Below are 19820 nucleotides of genomic sequence, written 5' to 3'. Positions count from 1 at the left end.
ATGCGGGAGTCTTTAAAAAATGTATGTGGTAAGAAATCTTGGCTTGCAGCTGGGCGTGGTGGCTTATGCCTGTAATCCTAGCACTTTAGGAGGCTGAGGCGGGTGAATCACTTGAACCCAGGAGCTCAAGACCAGCCTGGCAACATGGTAAAACTCCATCTCTACCAAAAAAAAAAAAAAAATACAAAAATTAGATAAGCATGGTGGGGCATGCCTGTAGTCCAGCTACTTAGGAGGCGGAGGAGGGAGCGTGGCTTGGACCCAGGAGATGGAGGTTTCAGTGAGCCAAGATTGTGTCAATGCCCTCCAGCCTAGTAAACAGAGCTAGACCCTGCCTTAATTTAAAAATCTTTAAAAAGAATCCTTGTCTTGCCTGTGACCACCTCTCCCCGCCACACCCTGGATGAGTTGTATAATCTGTGGGACCAAGTGCAAAATAAAAATGTGGACTCCTTGTTCGAAATGATTGAGAATTTCAAGACAGTGACAGCAGAACTTTAAATGAAGCACAAGGCCCACGAATCCAGCCCTGTCCACACCCAACCTCTTCCTCAACTCCCAGAAATGGATTCACCTCGGATGAGGACTGTGATTTGCCAGATCTGCTATCTGGCTCAGCTCAGGGTACACAGCCCTAGGAATAGAATGTGACCAGAAGAAAGGCAAGAACAGAGAAATGAGGTATGGGCAACCCAAAGATGGATGGGACCTCAGTAGATCACATTTTAAATATTTTCAGCTTTAAACTGCTTCCTTAGACATTACTACCTACAAAACATAGCACACATGCACACACACACACACACACACAGATCCACATTAAAAACACAAAAACTTCTTGGAAAACATACTGACCATGTCATATGTTGGCAAGGTTGTGGAGCAACTGGAACTCTCATATATTGCTAGTGGGAACCATGATATGGTGCAGCCCCTACAGAAAACAGTTGGGCAGTTTCTTAAGAAGTATACATTTACCATAGGGCATTTACCTGTATTAGTGAGCCCTGGATGCCATAAGAAAATACCACAGACTGGGTGGCTTACACAAGACATCTATTTCCTCACAGTTTTGGAGGCTAGAAGTTCATGAGCAAGCTGCCTACAAAGTTCAGGTTCTGGTGAGGGCTCCCTTCCCGGCTTGCAGACGGCCCGCTTCTCACTGTATCCTCATATGACCTTTCCTCAGTACTGAGAGCTCTGATATCCTTTCCTCCTCTTATAAGGATACCAGTTCTATCAGATTTCTGGCCCATCCTTATGATGTCATTTAATCTTAATTGCCTCCATAAAGTCCCTTTGTGTATGCACACAGCAGTCAAAGGTGACATTGACTCCAAATACAGTCCCTATCTCCAAATACAGTCACATTGGAGTTCAGGGTTTCAACATATAATGGAGGTAAGGCCGGGTGTGGTGGCTCACAGTTGTAATCCTAGCAGTTTGGGAGGCTGAGGTGGGTGGATCACTTGAGGTCAGAGTTCAAGACCAGTCTGGTCAACATGGTGAAACCCCATCTCTACTAAAAATACACAAACTAGCCAGGTGTGGTGGTGTGCCCCCATAGTCCTGGCTACTCGGGAGGCGGAAGTGGGAGGATCACTTGAGCCTGGGGAGTCCAGGCTGTAGTGAGCTATGATTGTGCCATGGCACTCCAGCCTGGATGACAGAGAGACACTGTCGAAAAAGAAAGAAGGAAAGGAAGGGAGGGAGCGAGGGAGGGAAAGGAGGGAGGAAGAGAGGGAAGGAGGGAGGGAGGAAGAAAAGAAAGAAAATCAGATTTACTGTTTATTAAGAAAATTTGGGCTGGGTGCAGTGGCTCATGCCTGTAATCTCAGCACTGTGGGAGGCTGAGGCAGGCGAGTCACTTGAACCCAGGGGTTTGAGACCAGCCTGGTCAAAATGATGAAACCCCATCTGTACAAAAAACATACAAAAATTAGCTGGGTGTGGTGGCATGTGCCTGCAGTCCCAGTTACTCCAGAGGCTGAAGTGGGACATCACTGGAATCTGGGAGGTAGAAGAGGTAGAGATTGCAGCGTGCCAAGATTGTGCCACTGCACTCCAGCCTAGGCTACAGAGTGAGACCCTCTCTCTAAAACAAAAAAGGGAAGAAAATAAAATAAAAACGTTTAAAGATCAAACAACAAAAATAAATAAAAACCATTTGCCAGGAGCCTAGGGGGCTTATTTGCCATCTGGTCCTAGTACTCGAGATCATTTAAAATTCTCGCTCTCCTGCTTCTCACTCACTTACTCAAACAAACAAAAAACACTTGCCACTCATTTAGCTCAACAGCTCTTTATTGAACCACAAGGTACAAAGTTCCATTTTGGGTGCTGTGCAGTTTATAGAACCTTAAATCGCAATTAAGGAGGCCTGAGCCTGGAGGCCAAGAGGGCTTGTGTGCACAGGGTCACCTAACAGCTATGACTGTAGGTCAGGAGAGTGGTCAACCCAAGGCACCCTGCAGAAGGGGAACTGGGGACATAAGCACCCAACCTCACTATCCTCCCTGCCTCTGGTCTTTGCCAGGTATACCATTGGCCAAACCCAGCTTGAAACTAGTAGGCATATAAGCCTTTGGTGGTGCCCATTTAAGTCAAACACACAGAGCTGGATGGAGGGTGGATACAAGACAGGTAGCACCACCCACATGGATCTGACTCTTGTTTTTTTGTTATTTATTTATTTATATTATTTTTTAATAGAGATGGGGGTCGCATTATGTTACCCAGGCTGCTCTCGAACTCCTGGGCTCCAGAGATCTTCCTGCCTCAGCCTCCCAAAGTGCTGGGATTACAGGCATGAGCCACTGTGCCCAGCCAGTTTGTTTTTTGAAATCAGGTCTCACTCTGTTGCCAGGATGGAGTGCAGTGGAGTGATCAGGCATGGCTCACTGCAGCCTCGACCTTCTGAGCTCAAGCCATCCTCCTGTCTCAGCCTCCTCAGTGGCTAGAACTACAGGTGTGCACCACCACACCCAGCTATTGTGTGTGTGTGTGTGTGTGTGTGTGTGTGTAGACAGGGGTCTCACTTTGTTTCCTAGGCTGGTCTTGAACTCCTAGCATCAAGTGATCCTCCGGCCTCGGTCTCCCAAAGTGTTGGGATTACAGACATGAGCCACCATACCTGGAGCATCTTACTCCTGATTAAGGGGCATAGAATCTGCTGGATGAGGCCACATTCTTGCAGCAAATTATACTATTTAGCAGCATCAATAACTCCTTTAATATGGAGGATGTCACACTGGAAATAGGGGACAGGGGAGGGCTTCCTAGAATAGGCCACATTTGAGCTGGACCTAGAAGGATGCACAGAATATCAGCTAGTAAAAGAGGGAAGGACACAGTGACCAAAATGAGCAAATATAAAATCCCTTCCTAAGAGCACAATTTAATTCTCTGGTCATTGATGGGAAGGCAGGTAGTGGTCATGGTTAAAAGCAGTTTCAGCATGAGAGGAACTTGGGTTTGAATACCACCTCTCCAGTGTACATGCTGTATGGCCTTCAGCAAGTTGCTTGACATTTTTTACTCTGTTTCCTTATCTATAAGATGTAATTAATAATAACTGCTTCCTGGGGCCAGGCACGGTGGCTCACGTCTGTAATCCCAGCACTTTCAGAGCCCGAGGTGGGCGGTTCACTTGAGGTCAGGAGTTCGAGACCAGCCTGGCCAACATGATGAAACCCTGTCTCTACTAAAAATACAAAAATTAGCCAGGTGTGGTGGTAGGCATCTGTAGTCCCAGCTACTCGGGAGGCTGAGGCAGGAGAATCGCTTGAACTGGGAGGCGGAGGTTGCAGTGAGCTGATATTGCTCCACCCTACTCCAGCCTGGGCAACAGAGCGAGACTCTGTCTCAAAATAATAATAATAACTGCTTCCTGGGCTGTGCATGGTGTCTCACACCTGGAATCCCAGCACTTTGGGAGGCCAAGGTAGGTGGATGGCTTGAGCTCAGGAGTTTGAGACCAGCCCGAGCAACATGGTGAGATCCTGTCTCTACCAAAAATATAAAAAATTAGCCGGGCATGATGGCACACACCTGTGGTCCCAGCAACTTGGGAAGCTTAGGTGGGAGAATCACTTGAGCCTGGGAGGTGGAGGTTGCAGTGAGCCAAGATCACACCATTGCACTCCAACCTGAGTGACAGAATGAGACCCCATCTCAAAATAAAATAAAATAAAATAAAATAAATACAATTAAAATAATTGCTTCCTGGGATTTTTGGAAAGAGTCAATGAGACAGAATCAGTTTATCTGCTATTATACTTCCTAATACCTGGGAGGGTTTGCAGGTACAATCCAGAACCAGAACGTGACCTGTCTTATTCCAATCAATCATAGACACACTGTGACCTCAAGAGTTAAGTTGCCAGTCAGTCCACAAGCCAGCCTCACAAGACCAAGTGTCCTTTCCTTTCCCCTTGGTCTCTTTGGTATTTCTGCCTCTTTCCTTCTCTACACCTCCTGCTGGGGTCCCGACACCATCTTGCCCATGACTCCAGTGCCACCATTTCTAGCTCCATCCACTTTAGACCACAGAGGATCCTCACCCTCTTTAATGGAGACTCACTCTAGAAGATAAATATGCCCTTTCTTACTAAAAAGTAGGTCACATCTCATAACATAATTTTATTTATTTATTTATTTATTTATTTATTTATTTATTATTATTATTTTTTTTTGAGACGGAGTCTCGCTCTGTCGCCCAGGCTGGAGTACAGTGGCGCGATCTCGGCTCACTGCAAGCTCTGCCTCCCGGGTTCACGCCATTCTCCTGCCTCAGCCTCCCGAGTAGCTGGGACTACAGGCGCCCACAACCGCGCCCGGCTAATTTTTTGTATTTTTAGTAGAGACGGTGTTTCACCGTGGTCTCGATCTCCTGACCTTGTGATCCGCCCGCCTCGGCCTCCCAAAGTGCTGGGATTACAGGTGTGAGCCACCGCGCCCGGCTTAACATAATTTTATGAATTTATTTTAAAAAACAAAAATAAACAAAATTCTCCCTTTGAAGAAAAGTGTGAACAGAACAAGAAAGCAAAAGGGATAAAAATGAGTACCTTGCCTATCTTGTTCCATATATAAAGCACAGCGTCCAGCACGTAGTAGGTGCTTAGTAAACAGCACTGAGGTGTTCAGGGCATGTGCTTTGGAATAAGATAATCCAGATTCACATTCTGGGTACATTACTTGCTAACTCCTCTACCTAAGGGCAATTAAACATTACAGGTCTCAGTTTCTTCGCTGAGAAAATGGGGAGAGTAACAGTGCCTACTTTGTAGGATTGCTGTTGAGGATTAAATTGTCAATCTAAAATCCTTAGTGCGTGAGCCAGGTATGGCAGCTTGTGTCTATAATCCCAGCTACTTAGGAGGTTGGAGTGGGAGAAATGCTTGAGGCCAGGAGTTCTAGACCAGCCTGAGCAACATTAAAAAAATAATAAATAAACCTCATCTCTTTAAAAATAAAAGAAATAAAAATTTAAAAATTAGCCAGGCATGGTGACACATGCCTGTAGTCCCAGCTATTTGGGAGTCTGAGGTGGGAGGATCCCTTGAGCTCAAGAGTTTGTGGCTGCAGTGAACAATGATCGCCTGGGTTACAGAACAAGACCCCATCTCTTAAAGAAAACTCTTAGTGTCTAACATGTTATGAATATTTTATTATTATTTACATACTTCAGCCTACCAAAACTCCTGTTTTCCCTGGAGAAAGCAGACCTGTTAATAACTCTGCAGTTTCCAAAAACACTGTGATTAGCAGAATGAGAAAAATGCCATGAGAACTCAGAAGAGAAAGTCACTAGGAAGACTAATCTCATCAGGTGATGCCAGAATCCGGAGGTTGTAATCTAGGACTTTGCCCAGGCATGCTTTGGGGCACAGTGATGGGGAGAGAGCTGTTGCAAAGATGGGGCAAGAGTGGTCGGGACATGACTCAGACACTTTAAAGTGAAAGAATGGGAAATTGTCTGCCAGCTGGTACTTACCTTGGGCTGTCAGCACTCCTCTGACTGATTCACCTTCACCAGGGCACCAGCCTGCAGTGGAGTAGCTGGGGCTGGTTCCTATTACTGACGCCCACCACCCCCTGCCCTTCCAGGTATTGCCCACAGATGACACCTCCTCCTCCTGCTCCTCCTCCTCTTCTTCCCCTGCTCCTGCTTCTCCTCTTCTTCCTCCTGCACCTCCTCCTCCTCCACCTGCTCCTCCTCCTCCTGCACTTGCTCCTCCTCCTGCTCCTCCTCCACCTCCTCCTCCTCCTCCTGCACTTGCTCCTCCTCCTGCTCCTCCTCCACCTCCTCCTCCTGCTCCTTTCTTCCTCCTCCTCCTGCTTCTCCTCCTCCTCCTGCTCCTCTTCCTCCTGCTCCTAGTCCTCCTCGTTTCTCCTGCTCTTCCTCCTCCTGCTCCTCCTCCTCCTCTGCCCTTGATATTCACTTTGACCAGATTACACCAGGACAGAGAGTCCAAAGGTTAAATAGGCGCGCACACACACACACACACACACACACACACACACACAGGGCTAGAACAATGACAGAGCGTCCTGGGGGAGCAGAGTGGGGGCCGGGGGGACGGGGAGAAGAGGATTGCAGGAGTCACTTTCACAAATCGCCTCAAATTTCCACTGAAGGCATTATCCCCAAATGTTGCCACACAGAGAAACTGCCAGGATTAAAAGAAAAGGTGAAGACATTCCCATAGAACTCTGCAACGCTTGTATCCATCACCAGGCCTGTCTGCCCTTGGCGCCCTAAACATAGATTTATTTATTTATTTTTTTGAGGCAGGGTCTCACTCTGTCACCCAGGCTGGAGTGCAGTGGTGCGATCTCGGCTCACTGTAACCTCCTTCCGGGTTCAAGGGATTCTCCCACCCCAGCCTCGGAGCAGTTGGGATTACAGGCGCCTGCCACCACGCCTGGCTAATTTTTGTATTTTTTGTAGAGATGGGGTTTCACCGTGTTGACCGGGCTGGTCTCAAACTCCTGACCTCAAGTGATCCTCTTGCCTCAGCCTTCCAAAGTGCTGGGATTACGGTGCCCGGCCCTAAATATAGCTATTTTTAATAAATCCTGTACTTACCCACAACGAGCTCAGTTGCTTTGCATTAGATCATTGTGTGTGTTAAAAGTATTCGTGTGTTACATTAAATGTGAATTCAACAAGAGCAGAGAGTTTTGTGTTTTGTTCTTCATTGTATCCCTTGATTGTAGAAAAGTGGCACATAGTAGGTGCTCAGGTTAATCGTTGTTAAATGAAGAAATAAATGAAATATAAACATATTAAATGGTCTACGATATTTGTAAGCGTTTTGGCATGTCTTCATTTAAAGAATACCAGGCAGCTGGGAGCCATAGTTTACACCAGTAATCCCAGTGCTTTGGGAGGCTGCAGGCGAGAGGATCGCTTGAGGCCAAGAGTTCAAGAGCAGCCAGGGCAACATAAAGAGACCTCGTCCCTACAAAACAAACAAACAAAAACAATTCCCTTAAGCCGCCCCTTCCCCTTCCACTGCTCAGGGAAGGCCTTCCAGCAGAGCAGAGCACTAGGTCGCTGGCACACACCCATCCTCCACCAGCCCTGGCCTCTGTAGAGCAAGTCAGCAGAGCAGGCTGTTTCTCTCATCCAGGGACGGTTTAGGGGGTGGCAGGAAGAAAGGGCTGCTGATAGGCGAAGGGTCTCCCTGGGTTTGAGAGAACCCCAGCCTCGGATAGTCCCAGCACATTTAAACGAGAAGCGGTGCCAAAGTGGGGTGCACTGAAAGCTGCTGGATGAAGGGAAAGATCCCTGAGCCCAGCACGGAAAACCGGAGGATGGATACCAGGCCGAGGGCTAGGGCCTAGCCGTCCCTCTATGCCCCAAGAGAAAGTTCACCAAGTTCAGATCCCAGTGCCCTGCAGCGGGTGAAGGTGGTCCGGCCCCAGGCCGAATCTGGCCACAGGGCTGGCGGCGCGTTGGAAAACCGCCCACGTGGGAAGCCCTGGCTGCATTTCCGCCCCGGACTGCGCTCCCGCCTGCCAGCTCGGTCTCTGCGCAGCCGCCCCGCGCCCACTAGGTGGCGCCTGCGCTCTAGTGGGCGCTTCATAGGCGCAGCGACCGCGACAGCTCGAACCTGAGTCCCAGGATTCCGGGGACTGGAGGGCAGCGCCGGCAGCCAAGGTAAGATTCCTGAGCTCCGGGCGTCTCCCTGGAGCCTCTGAGGTTGGGGTGGACAGCGGGGCGGCCGCTGGGCACAGTTTGCGGTCTGCAGAGATAACCGGAGGAGTCGGGGCGGCAGCACGTGTTGTAGCTGGGGGGCACACAGAGACCCGCAGTCTCGGAGCTGGGCCTAAAGCAAGGCAGAGCACCAGGTCGCTGGCACGCTCGCATCCTCCCCAGCGCTCGCCTCCGAGAGCATGCCCGAATCCCCAAGCCGCGCGTCCTCGAAGCGGAAAGCAGCCACTGTCGCCTAGCGCCACTCCAGGGTGGCAGCGGAGTGCTGATAAGGTCCAGAGCACCACTTCTTAAACTTGTCTGCACGTTGGCGTTGCTTGGGGAGCATTAAAAAAATACCGATGCCCTAGTTCCACCCCCCCAGAGGCTCAGATGTGATTGGTCTGGGGGGGGGGGACTGGACATCTGGGTATTAAAATGTTCGCAAGAGATTCCAGCTGGCAGCCAAATTTGAGGACCCTTGATCTAGGGAGTTGGAGAAAAACGGAGGACATTTGTTTGTTCTAACCCAGAATGCTGGCGATTCCCTCCTCCTCTTCCTCCAGTTCGCCCTCCTCCTCCTTTCTCATGTGCCTTTTAAGCAGGAAATGCCTCTGCCTTTCTACTGTCAAACCCAAGATAACATACTTACCATCCCCCACCCCCCACAGTAGGGCTGGTTCTGAAAGGGTTGAACTCAAAAATGGGCAGGGAACAGAAAGACACCAGTGTGGAGTGTGAGAGAAGACTCTTGGGGTTTACGGGTAGGAAGGGGATTCCTCCCCACCCTGATCCCAGAGAAGATCAGGAGACTGGCTGGAGCTGCCTTCCTCATTTTGGCAAACCTAGCTGATCAGGCAGTGAGAGGCCTTATAACAAGCAAGGGCCCTTTTGTAACTACTAAAAATGAGCCCTTACGTTTGTTTGTTTGTTTTATACAGATGGGGCCTCACCACATTGCCCAGGATGGTCTCAGACTCCTAGGCTCAAGCCATCCTCCAGCCTCGGCCTCCCAAAGTGCTGGGATTACAGGCATGAGTCACTGCGCCCCCCCCCCTTATATTTATATAACAGCAGTGTTGCTGGCATGGGCAGAGAATCCCCCGAGGCAGCCCTTCTTTCTGTGTGACCTTGGAAACTCACTGAACCATCCTCAGCTTCAGTGTTTGTATCTGCAAAATGGGTGTGATAACTCTTACGGTTGCCGTGGGAATTATTCACAATAAAAGCTACTGTTTACTAAGGGTTCACCCTGTGCTAGAGGCTTTCTGTGCAGGGCCACGTTGACTCCTGACCATAACTTCCAAGGTAGTACTATGAATACTGCATTTGATAGCCGAGGAAACTGAGGCTCAGAGAGGCCAGTGATCTTGCTCAAGGTTATGTAATTAATTAATAAGAAGCATGTCCCATATTTGAACCCAGGCAGTCTGCTCTTGAGCGCAGGTGCAAAAGAACTATACTCTGCTGTTTCCCTTGTTGACCAGGACAGCGTGCACGGGGCAGGCGCTTGGTGTGTCTTCACAAACACTAGCTATGACTGCTGTGAGCTGTGCACTTCCACTGAATTGACTCATTTGTTCATTCGAAATACATTTATTATTGAGAGCCTACTGTGGGCCAGGCAGTTTTCCAGATGCTAGAGATAAAATGTTAGTAAGACAGAATTCAGCCAGCCCCGAATGAGAGAAACACATTATTCACAAGTTCTGAATTTGCAAATTCGTCCCTGTAATCCCAGCACTTTGAGAGGCTGAGGCAAGAGGATCGCTTGATGCCCGGAGTTTCAGATCAGCCTGGGCAACATAGCAAGGCCCTGTTTGCTTAAAAATTATATACATTGAATAATGTTTTAAAAAAATTTGTTTGTGGCCAGGCATGGTTGCTTATGCATATAATCCTAGTACTTTGGGAAGCTGAGGCAGAAAGATTACTTGAAGCTAGGAGTTCCAGGTCAGCCGGGGTAACACAGTAAGACTCCATCTCTTTATTTTAAAAATTTTATAATTAAATAATTTTTTAAAAAAATGTGTTTGTGGCTGGGTGTGGTGGCTCACACCTGTAATCCCAACACTCTGGGAGAGCGAGGTTTGAGTTTAGGAGTTTGAGCTTAGGAGTTTGAGACCAGCCTGATCACTTGAGCTTAGGAGTTTGAGACCAGCCTGGACTGCATAGTGAGACCTAGGCTCATTTTAAAAAAATAAATAAATAAAAATAAGAGGAAAAAAGGCCGGGCGCAGTGACTCATGCCTATAATCTCAGCACTTTGGGAGACCGAGGTGGGTGGATCACCTGAGGTCAGGAGTTCGAGACCAGCCTGGCCAACATGGCAAAACCCCATCTCTACTAAAAATACAGAAATTTAGCTGGGTGTGGTGGCGGGAGCCTGTAATCCCAGCTGCTTGGGAGGCTGAGGCAGGAGAATTGCTTGAACCTGGGAGGTGGAAGTTGCAGTGAGCCGAGATCACGCCTTTGTACTCCAGCCTGGGCAACAAGAGTGAAACTCCTTCTCAAAAAAATAAAAATAAAAAAAGAAAGAAAGAAAATGTTTGTGTAACTTCCAAATCAATATCCATGACACTTTCACAGTCATATATGGATGCGCGTAGAATAGTGAAAAAGTTGAGTCACCCAACTTGCACGTTCCCAGCCAAGGGCAAACAGGAGGACACGCTGCTTTCTGGTTTCAGCTCTTGTGCTATAAACAAGTGTCCCTTTTGTGGTGTACTTAGTGCCACGTTTTTTGCATGTTTGTGCGTTTTTGTATGCGATGTCGCTGTTTGAAATGGCCCCAAGTGTACTGTTGACGTGCTGTCTAGTGTTCCTAAGCATGAGAAAGCTGTGATGCGCCTTACAGAGAAAGCATGTCTGTTGGGTAAGCTTCGTTCAGACATGAGTTATAGTGCAGTTGGCTGAGTTCAATGTTAATGAATAATATGTATATATATCAAATAAGGCATCTTTTGTATTTGTTTTTTTGAGATGGAGTCTCATGCTGTCTCCCAGGCTGGAGTGCAGGGACACGATCTCAGCTCACTGCAGTCTCTGCCTCCGGAGTTCAAGCAATTTTCCTGCCTCAGCCTCCCATGTAGCTGGTAGTACAGGCACATGCCACCATACCCAGCTAATTTTTGTATTTTTAGTAGAGACGGGGTTTCACCATGTTGGCCAGGCTGGTCTCGAACTCCTGACCTCAGGTGATCTACCCACTTTGGCCTCCAAAGTGCTAGGATTACAGGCTTGAGCCACAGTACCCGGCCTATAAGGTGTCTTGAAACAGAAACACACATAAACCAAGGTTATGCGTTGATCTGCCAGGCAGAAGGTGGGGTGAGGAAAAGATGTTTCTGGCAGAAAGGTTGGCATGTACAGAGACAGCCAAGAGCTTGGCAAGGCCAGGGGACTCAAGGAAAGCCAGTGGGCAGGGAATGTGGTGGTCAAAGGGAGCAGAGAGGCTGGGGCCAGGCGGCGCCGTGTCTTGTGGGCAGCTCTCATTTCATCCGATTAGCACGGTAATCCTGGCAGGTTGGACAGGATCATTTCCGCCTTTGAGAGATGATGAAATTGACATTCCATGCTGTTAAATGACTTGCCCAAAGTTGTACTGCTGGTAAGCAGCAATACCCCCTACCCCCCAACTTAATCTAATGTTGACCAGACATTTGGTTTTTTTGTTGTTGTTGTTGTTGGTTTTTGGTTTCTTTTGTTGTTGTTTTTAAGAGACAGGGTCTTGCTCTGTCACCCATGCCTCCTGCAGTGGTATGATCATAGCTACTGCAGCCTCAACATCCTGAGCTCAAGGGATCATCCCACCCAGCCAAGTAGCCGGGACTACAAGTGCACACCATCATGCCCAGCTAATTTTTTAAACAGGGTCTTGCTATGTTGCCTAGGCTAGTCTCCAACTCCTAGACTCAAGTGTTTCTCCTGCCTTGTCCTCTCAAAGCACTGGGATTACCTGGCCAACATTTGGGTATTGATCAGAAATCTCAGGACGTGGGCTGGAGGTTTGGTTTGTTTTGGGGAGAAATCAGTAACTAAGTGGTGGTGAAAGTGATCAAGCGTGGATGAAACCACGTGGGATAGTGGCAGGGTGTGGAGAAGAAAATTTCTCATGTCCTTTAAAAAAGAAAAATATTCCTGGTGGCTGGGCACAGTGGCATATGCCTGTAATCCCAGCACTTTGAGAAGCAGAAGTGGGAGGAATGCCAAGAGTTCAAGACTAGCCTGGGCAACATAGTAAGACCTCCACCTCTATCTTTAACAACAAGAAAAATGGAAAAATTGAAAAAAAAATTAAACAAAAAATATTCCTGGTATAAAGACATGAATGCCTCTGTGAAAGAGTCTTAGGTACTTGCAGAGGGTGAGAGTAATGACCATGGTCATAAAGATGTGGCAAAAGGAAATGTGAAGGTCTGATTCAAGCTGCCCCCAGATACTAGGTCTGGGAACTGGCCTCCCTACTCATGGGGCAGCCAGGCCTCAATCTGCCTCTTGTCTCTGCAGGATAATGACTTTGAACAGGTATCAGCAAACTTTTTCTGTAAAGGTCCAGAGAGTAAATATTTAGAGCTTTATGGACCATAGGGTTTCAGTTGCAGCTGCAGTAAATTCTCACTTAATGTCATCGATAGGTTCTTAGAAACTGCAACTTTAAGCAGAATGAAGTACAGTAAGTCCTCGAGTAACGTCGTTTCTTGTAATGTTGGTGAGAAACTGCGCTGTAGCGTAAAAGCAGCCGTAGATGGTATGTAAACAAATGAGTATGTCTGGGTTCCAATAAAGCTTTATGGACACTGAAGTTTTGAATTTCGCATAATTTTTCTGTGTCACAAAATATTATTCTTTAAACATTTTTTTCAACCATTTAAAAATGTAAAAGCTGGCCAGGCATGGTGGCTCATATCTGTAATCTCAGGACTTTGGAAGACTGAGGAGGGAGGATTGCTTGGGGCCAGGAGTTCAAGACCAGCCTGGGCAACATAGCAAGACCCCCATCTCTACAAACAAACAAACAATAAATAATGTAAAAACCATTCTTAGCTCACAGGCTATACAAAAACAGGCAGTAGGCTGGATGTGGCCCATGGGCTGTAGTTTGCTGACTCTTGATCCAGAATTATGAGACCTGAGGATCAGAAGGATACTAAGTAGGTTGGATGCAGTGGCTCATGCCTGTAGTTCCAGCACTTTGTGAGGCTGAGACAGGAGGATTGTTTAAGGCCAGGAGTTCAAGGTCAGGCTGGGCAACATAGTGCCATTTCTATTTAAAAAATTTTTTAAATTAGCTGAGGCCTGGATTGGTGGCTCACACCTGTAATTCTAGAAATTTGGGAGGCTGAGGTGGGAGGATTACTTGAGTCTAGAAGTTCTAGAGCAGCCTGGGCAAAATAGCAAGACCCCATATCTACAAAAAAATGAAAAATTAGCCAGGTGTGGTGGTGCACCTGTAGTCCCAGCTACTCGGGAGGCTGAGGTGAGAGAATCAATTGAGCCGAGGAGTTTGAGGTTGCAATGAGCCATGATCATGCCACTGCGCTCCAGCCTGGGCAACTGAGGGGGACCCTGTCTCAAAAAACAAACAAAAATTAGCTGGGCATGGTGGCATGCACCTGCAGTCCCAGCTACTGGGGAGGCTGACAGGGGAGGATCACTTCAGACCAGGAGTTTGAGACTGTAGTGAGCCATGATTGTACCACCGCACTCCAGCCTAGGTGACAGGGCAAGATGTTGTCTCTTTTTTTGTTGTTTTGTTTTGTGTTTTTGAGATGGAGTTTCTCTCTTTTGCCCAGGCTGCAGTGAAATGGTATGATCTTAGCTCACTGCAACCTTCGCCTCCCGGGTACAAGCAATTCTCCTGCCTCAGCTTCCCTAGTAGCTGGGATTATAGGCACCCGCTGCCATGCCTGGCTAATTTTTGTATATTTAGTAGAGACGGAGTTTCTCCGTGTTGGCCAGGCTGGTCTCAAACTCAGGTGATCCACCCGCCTCGGCCTCCCAAAGTGCTAGGACTACAAGCATGAGCCACCGTGCCTGGCCAAGATGCTGTCTCTTTAAAACAAACAAACAGACAGACACACAAAACAAAAAAAAAGACAAAACAAAACAGACAGACACACAAAAAGAATAGTAAGTGTTCATCTAGTTTGAGTCCTTACGTGATCTGTGGATCTCCACTGAACATTCTCAGCCATTTCTTGAGTCCTCAGTAAAATGGAACTTCACATCTCCCTGGGCAACTCATTCCACTGACAGAAGTTTAAAGCTATGTCATAGTTGTAGGTTTCCCCAAAGCAGATCATGAGAAAAGGATTCGGGTGCCAGAAATTTATTTCGGAAATGATCCCAGGAAGCCCAGTGAGAGTGAAATTAACTGAGAAAGGGAGAAAAGCCAATAAAAAAGGTGTTGATGAGTGAGTTTCCACTGGGCAATTGGGTCTTCATCCCGCAGGGACTTAGAGAGACTATAGAAAATATTTCAGAAGTGTCCCACGAAAAGGCAGGGAGACTGGGGTATATCCTTGACTCCCATCCCTCATTATTGAGGGTTGTCTCGCTAACTTTCTGCTGTGCACACCCTGAGGCCAGAAAATGACTTAAAGCAGAAGTGAGAGGTAGCCCAGGGCATATGGAAATGTCTGCAGGTAACCTCGGTTGAGCTGAGGAGTATGGGTAGGGCACCCACAGTGTCTCCAACAAAGTGTTTCTGGCTTTGCTTTCTAAGATGTGCAACTCATACCACAAGGGGTCTTGTGAGATGACTTTGGTGTGGCACAGAGAGAGACAGGGTACCCAAGAGCACAAAGTCTCAGAATAGGAAAGGGATTTTTCCCTTTTGAGCTGTCTCTTTGATCCTGCTCTGCCTGCCTCTCACCCCTGGGGCTGCCCTGTCTCCCCAGAGCAGGTGCTCCACCCACGCTGGCCTTTCACTTCCTCCAACTTGTGGGACTGGGACTCTTCCTTCTGACTGCAGTCAACAGAAGTCTGGGCAAAGTACTAGAATGCTACAGTAACACTTGATTGTCTCCCCTTTCATTGGAAAGATAGCAGTCCTCCAGTTCAGGGCATTTAAGAGACAGCAGTAAGTGTGACCATTTAATAACATTGTTAAAACTGTAACAATCTAATAACATTGTTTGCTTTTATGTTTATCTTTACAGTTTCCACCTGTACATGGCTTTTCATGTATGGTAGTAATATAAAGTTTCCCTTCAAATACATGTATATAAATAATGTGTCCATTTAAAGAAAAATATTAAATAAGAGTATCGATGGTATAAGGACAGAATAAAATATAATAGGCCAGGTGCAGTGGCTCTTGCCTGTAATCCTAATACTTTAGGAAGTAGAGGCAGGAAGATCACTTGAAGCCAGGAGTTGGACACTAGCCTGGGCAACATAGTGAGACCTCATCTCTACAAAACATTTAAAAAATTACCTGGGTGTAGTGATGTGTGCCTGTAATCCAGCTATTTAGGAGGCTGAGATGGGAGGATGGTTTAAGCCCAGGAGTTCGAGGTTATAGTGAGCTATGATTGTGCCACTGCACTCCAGCCTGGGAAACAAAGCGAGACCTCAATTATTAAAACAAAGAACATTTATAGGGCCAGGCACGATGGCTCACGCATGTAATCCCAGCACTTTGGGAGGCCGAGGAAGGTGGATCACCTGAGGTTGGGAGATCGAAACCAGCCTGACCAACATGGAGAAACCCCATCTCTACTAAAAATACAAAATTAGTCGGGCACATGCCTGTTATCCCAGCTGCTCGGGAGGCTGAGGGGAGAATCGCTTGGACTCGGGAGGCAGAGGTTGTCGTGAGCCAAGATCATCCCATTGCACTCTAGCCTGGGCAACAAGAGTGAAACTCCATCTCAAAAAAAAAAAATTAATTAAAAAAAAGTATATATATATATATATATATATATATAAAATACCCACCACTTATTGAGTACTTACTAAGTGCTGGATGCTCTTCTAAGAAAGGGGCGGACTAACCAAATTCACCGGAGGCCGGTGAGGAAGCCGGGCTGCACACGTATTAAATCACAAGGGAGGCTGGGCACAGTGGCTCATGTCTGTAATCCCAGCACTGTGGGAGGCCGAGGTGGGTGCATCACCTGAGGTCAGGAGTTCAACACCAGCCTGGCCAACATGGTGAAACCCCGTCTCTACTAAAAATACAAAAATTAGCCAGGCATGTGGCTATTACAGGCACATGCCTGTAATCACAGCTACTTCGGAGGCTGAGGCAGGAGAATTACTTGAACACAGTAGGGGGACGTTGCAGTGAGCTGAGATCACACCATTGCACTCCAGCCTGGGCGACAGAGCGAGACTCTGTCTCAAAAAAAAAAAAAAAAAAAAAAAAGAAAGAAAGAAAGAAGGAAGGAAGGAAAGAAAGAAAAGAGAGAAATCACAAGGGGAGAAGCAACTACAATGCAGTCTGAAACCTCCATGTCAACTTGTCAGCACACTTTCTCTTGTGGGAATGTCAGAATCTAGTTAGAAGGTTGATTTTCGTGGAATCAAAGCAAGGTGAGCAAAATGAAGGATTTTAATCACCAGGAGAGCCTAAGATATTTGTACTCTGAGGGATACAAGATACTCTAGAGTGGCAGCACTGCTAGTATAATTCCCCCTTTCTGTGCTTGTGATAGAAATGTCTGATCGATCACTGCATGTTTTCCTTCCTACTGCTCCCTGGACCAGCCCTAAGATTCTTAGCAAGAGAGTATTCTGGCCCTGTGCGGTGGCTCATGCCTGTAATCCCAGCACTTTGAGAGACCAACGCAGAAGGATTGTTTGAGCCCAGGAGTTCAAACCCAGCCAGGGCAATATAGTGAGACTACATCTGTACAAAAAAATTTAAAAATGAGCTGGATGTTGGGGCGAGCGCCTGTAGTCCCAGTTACTTGGGAGGCTGGGTGGGAGGATGGCTTGAGCCTGGGAGATTGAAGCTGTAGTGAGCTCTGATCACACCACTGCACTCCAGCTTGGGAAACAAAGCCAGATCCTGTCTTAAATTAAAAAACAAAAAAAAAAAAAAAAAGGAAGAGAGTATTCCTGGAAGCTCTGGCCAGACCTCTGAGCTGCCTGTAATGCTCAAGTTGGTTTTCAGAGTTTCCACTACTCTGGACAATGTGGAAGACAATGACTGTCAAAGACTTGCTCTTTGGTTCTGCTTTTTCAGAGCTCCTCACGCATCACCATTTCTCTCTACCTATGATTCCCTCAGCTTATGTTAATGCAGTTGGCTCGCTTTTTGTTTTGTTGAGTCTTGATTTAATTTCCAGGCTTTGCTCTTCCACCTTTGTCCAGAGACACATCCTGTCCTGTCCCTAAGGACTTGTGCAAATCAGTAATCACAGATGCTGTGTGCAGCCCACTGATGTCTACTCTCCTCACATTTTGGGGTGGCTTACTGCGTACCCCCAAGTAAGAACTTCTTGCAATCAGGAGGCAATTTGCTGGGGTGTTGGGGTTTGTTCCATTATCAAACAAACTGAGATTCCTACCCAAGTTCCATCACTTACTGGTTGTGTGTGACCTTGGATGAGTTGCTGAACCTCCTGAGCCTAGTTTTCTCTGCTGAAATATAGAATCAGCAGCATCACAATTTTAGACTCTTACTACTGTTATCACTCAGTTATGACTGGGGCCTGGGGTACAAAAGAAAGCAATAAGTCAGCAGAGGAAATTTAGGTACTAAACCCAAGTCATCGAGTTTGCTGCTTTTTAGCATTGGTTGTGCTTAACTAAAGAGTTAGGAGTCTTAGTATTTTGGAGCAAGCCGACCTTTTGCCAGCCTTAAAAAAATGTACATTATGTACATGGCCTCTCTTTCTACCCATATAGAGAAATGGACTTACCTAAAAGAAAAGTAAATGCATACAGAGAATCGGTGGCACCTGGAGCTGAGAGAGACCTTGAGCTCCTGGAGGAGAGGTGGCCCCTGCCCTGTCTCACAGGGGAGACCCAGCTCTTGCCCTAGGAAGGCTGCTAGTCTAATGAGAGAGACACCATATTTAACCTCAGGGAGGCTGGGAGGAAAGCCATACAGTGTTCTTCGTGTAAGCTATAGGGTCTTCTCTGCAGGCACTGCTGTGTCTGCTCCTTCTCTTTGGTCAGTCAGCAGGCAGGGACAGAGAGGCTGTGGTCATTCACAAGTCCATTACACCTGTGTCAATGCATATTATCAGGCCAGTTTCTGAGGATGTGACTTAGGAATCCGTTTCTGAAAGACTTTATATATTTTTGGTAAAATTTAGATTTACAAAAAAAAAAGAAAAAAAGACAGAGACAATACTACAGAGTTCCCACATATCCCATATCCAATTTCCCTTATTATTATTATTTTTTTAGATTTTGAGATGGGGTCTCTCTCTGTCACCCAGACTGAAGTGCAGTGGTGCGATCTTGGCTCACTGCAACCTCTGTCTCCTGGGTTCGAGCCATCCTCCCACGTCAGCCTCCCAAGTAACTGGGACTACAGGCGCATACCACTATGCCCAACTAATATTTTTTTTTTTTTTTGAGACGGAGTCTCACGCTGTTGCCCAGGCTGGAGTGCAGTGGCGCGATCTCGGCTCACTGCAAGCTCCGCCTCCTGGGTTCACGCCATTCTCCTGCCTCAGTCTCCTGAGTAGCTAGGACTACAGGCGCCCGCCACCGCGCCCGGCTAATTTTTTGTATTTTTAGTAGAGACGGGGTTTCACTGTGGTCTCGATCTCCTGACCTTGTGATCCGCCCGCCTCGGCCTCCCAAAGTGCTGGGATTACAGGCTTGAGCCACCGCGCCCGGCTAATATTTTTATTTATAGTAGACATGGGGTCTTGCTGTGTTACCTAGGCTGGTCTTGAACTCCCAGGCTCATGCAGTCTGCCTGCCTCGCCTCCCCAAAGTATTGGGATTACAGACATGAGCCACAGAGCCAGTTTCTCCTATTATTAACGTCTTATATTGCTATGGTACATTTGTTACATTAACTGATATTGATACTTGATATGGTACATTTGTTACAACCTGATATTGATACGTTATTATTAACTAAAAACATTGTTTATTCAGATTCCCTTAGTGTTTATTTAATGTTCTTTTTCTGTCCCAGGATCCCATCCAGAATACCAAATTACATTTATATCTTTTTTTTTAATACCAACAAAAATGGGCTTGAAACCACTATACATTTATTTGTTGTGTATCCTTAGTCTCCCATTGGCTGTGGCATTTTCTATGAATTTTCTTGGTTTTGGTGACCTGGAGAGTTTTGAGGAATACTGGTCAGATATATTGTAAAATACCCCGCTACTGGAATTAATCTCATATTTTTCTCATGATGAGGGTTGTGGGTTTGAAGAGGAAGACCACAGAAGTAAAATGTCATTTTTATCACATCACATCAAGCATCTGTACTATCAACATGACTTATTACCAGGTGGCTAAGGTAGCATTTGTCAGGTTTCTCCACTGTAAAGTTACTCATTTTCCTCTTTTTCATAGTGTCGTCTTGGAAGGGAGTCACTGAGCAGCCCACACTGGAGCCCAGGAGTTTGGGACTAGCCTGGGCAACATAGTGAGACATCCATCTCTACAGGAAAAAAAAAATTAGCTG

At 46.9% G+C, this 19820-nt stretch overlaps 1 protein-coding gene and 1 pseudogene across 4 annotated transcripts in view; one reads left to right on the top strand and one right to left on the bottom strand.

The window, feature by feature from the left end:
* The window catches only part of LOC126944990 (26S proteasome regulatory subunit 4-like), a 1186326-nt pseudogene that overhangs the window by 838561 nt on the left and 327945 nt on the right, over nt 1-19820 (bottom strand). The window lies entirely within an intron of this gene.
* CHD9 (chromodomain helicase DNA binding protein 9) overlaps nt 8090-19820 on the top strand; it is a 275542-nt gene continuing 263811 nt past the window's right edge. For all 3 annotated transcript variants that reach the window (XM_050774874.1, XM_050774871.1, XM_050774868.1), the window contains exon 1: nt 8090-8170. The gene's annotated coding sequence lies outside the window, so the exon portion shown is untranslated. The remainder of the gene's footprint in view (nt 8171-19820) is intronic.

Source organism: Macaca thibetana, chromosome 20 (genome assembly GCF_024542745.1).
Source record: "Macaca thibetana thibetana isolate TM-01 chromosome 20, ASM2454274v1, whole genome shotgun sequence".
NCBI classification, from domain to species: domain Eukaryota; kingdom Metazoa; phylum Chordata; class Mammalia; order Primates; family Cercopithecidae; genus Macaca; species Macaca thibetana.
Note: the sequence above shows the minus strand (reverse complement) of the source record. Positions and strands in the feature narration are given on the sequence as shown.